This window comes from Plasmopara halstedii (genome assembly GCF_900000015.1).
Source record: "Plasmopara halstedii genome assembly, contig: Scaffold_322, whole genome shotgun sequence".
Taxonomy (NCBI): Eukaryota; Oomycota; class Peronosporomycetes; order Peronosporales; family Peronosporaceae; genus Plasmopara; species Plasmopara halstedii.
This window is the reverse complement of record NW_020187243.1, coordinates 419,234-421,835: the sequence shown is the minus strand read 5'-3', so window position 1 is coordinate 421,835 and position 2,602 is coordinate 419,234.

The window sequence follows — 2,602 nt, the reverse complement described above, 5'->3', positions numbered from 1 at the left end:
TCGTTGAGGCTATAATGGATTGGAACTGTAAATGCTCTCAATCTTAATGGAGGTGGGCGTAACGGGGTTACACGTACTCTGGTAACAGGGGTGTGTATCACACGAGATGGTCATGGTGTGACCACACCCAAATAAGATTTCGGTACAGGGCTAGGTAGCCAGTAGTTATGCATGTATTTAGATTTTACTATATATATATAGTACATTAACGAAAATGTAAACTTTCAAAGTTAGGATAAAAAAGAATAAAAATCAGTTCTGGATTTTAAAAGGAAGAGCTAACCAGCCTTGGGTAAGGGAATAATTACTTTAGGAGTAAGCGGATTGCGATCGTACTTGTTCTAAGTATGGAACGAAAGGTCGGTGACCTAGATTACGCATCTTCAAGCGCTAAAGCTATGGTACCCCGCTGCAACCACAATCCGTGGCTCGTCGCCATGTGCAGCTTCATAATTAAGGAGACCATCCTCCAATGCACGCTGCATCCGTTACATCAATTGACCAGGAAGCCTGTCATAGAGTTCCATATCGAAGCGCCTTGACGATCAGTTTACACTGTTCATCTTCAATTTACACCCAACCTATCTTATCGATACATCGTTTTTGATATAGCTAATATGGGCTAGCTCGTAATCAGGACGATGTGACAATGCGTCAGCCAGAAAATTCAGTTTTCACGACTTGTACGTGACCGTGAAGTTGTTTTCTGCAAAAAAAGGACAACAAGCAAGCCATTCACTAAGACAAGTATAAAGACTGTTTGCATATCGCAGACTTGCGCGATCGTGTATACGACAAACGGAGCTGAACCATAATGCTGGAGACGAGCCTGCACCATAGCATACCTTATTGTTAATAGGGACAGGGTAATTGTTTTCTACTGGCTTCAGCTGTCGCGATCAAAACGACACGATTGTGTCCTTCTCAGCCCTTCTGCAATACTGCACAACCGATTGCAAAGTCAGAAGCGTCACACAGACTTCTATCATCAGGTAAAGCAAGTAATGGGGCTTCTATCAGACTGTTCTTGATTTAAGTGAATGTTTTGCACAAGAGAATGACCACTCTCATGGTACATCCTTCTTCAGCATGTTTAGTAGTGGTAGTAACAGTTCCGCGTGATTACACGGAAAACAATGCAGGTAATTAAACAAACCAATCCATTTTTATTTCTGTGGCTTTGGTCCCCCAACGATTGCTTTGACCTTCTCAAATTCTGCACGAGCATTGTGTTCACAAACATACCAACATAGAGCCGGAACTTCGCTAGCATCAAAGATTGCTTTCAATTAATGCCCACGCATACATTCTAGGACAGCATGGATGGTCGCCGAGTATATTTCTTCGGCAGATATGCCATTTTCGTCCTTCAAATGAGCGAAGGTTTGTGTGATTCTTTGCAATGGCCGAAATATTGTTGCTGGGGGATTGGATGATTCTTTTGGCATAAAGCCGCGCCCATAACATACCGAGTGGTGTAACAACAGCCGTCAAAGAGACGTCCTCCTTCCTCATCAGAATTTGGCAACATCTGTCACCCAAAACACGTACACTAAACTGAATACAGCCGGACATACGGTGGGTGATGACATCCTTACGCAGAATTGGCGTTTGTGCGGGAATCGTGTGGCAATCCAACTGGTTATAGGCGTGAACGACACGTAATTTTGTTTGGGCGCACAAAACGGCGCGCTGTGAGGGGAAATGCCTCCCCTTACCAAACAGCAGCTTTAATTCCATGCCAAATCCACACTTGGTTGGAGGACAGAGGGAAGCTTGGCACTATGGACGTCATCCTTGTTTTACATAACACGTGAATAATAACCATCAGCTGGATCCTTCAAAACCACAGTTCTTTGCGTGATTACATATGCTGCCGAAATTTTTCGAGAGCTATATCATCCATAACTGCTGATGAGCGTAGTTCCGCTGAATTGACCTTCGACTGTAGCAAAATGACCTCCGCGATATCACACTTGACGTCGTGTGGGAAGTCATCGTAAGTGACTTTCTTAAGCTGCACAAGCTCATCCACCGTCAGCAACGATGCCAAAAGAACAACTGTTCTACCAAATTTACAACCAGTCGTTGCATCCACAATACGTGGATCAGCATAGTTCTGCACTCTACAGTTCCATCATTGGAAGCTAAACCGCACCCTGAGTGGGAGTATCAGTACCACAATCAACTAAATTCGTTAACCCCTTCACATGTGTGTGCTCAACCGCATAACGGGTGGGAGCATCGTCGTAGCTCTTTCGCTTAAAGGGAAGCTTAGTTTAGAACGGTAACCTTCGTTCTATACTTAGAGCCAGTACGAGTGTATCGAATCGCAATTCATTTACTCCAAGAGAAGTAAGAACCTTAATCCAAGGCTAATTAATTTTCTCGTTTGAAACGTAAACTGAATTTCTCGTTTTGTTTGCGGCAAAGCCGCCTAATTTCAAATGTATAGATTTTCCTAAATATATACAGTAAACCCTAAATACATGCATAACTACTGGCTACCTAGCCCCGTACCGAATTCTTATTTGGGTGTGGTCACACCATGCCTATCTCGTGTGACACACCCCTTTTACCAGAGTACGTGTAACCCCGTTAT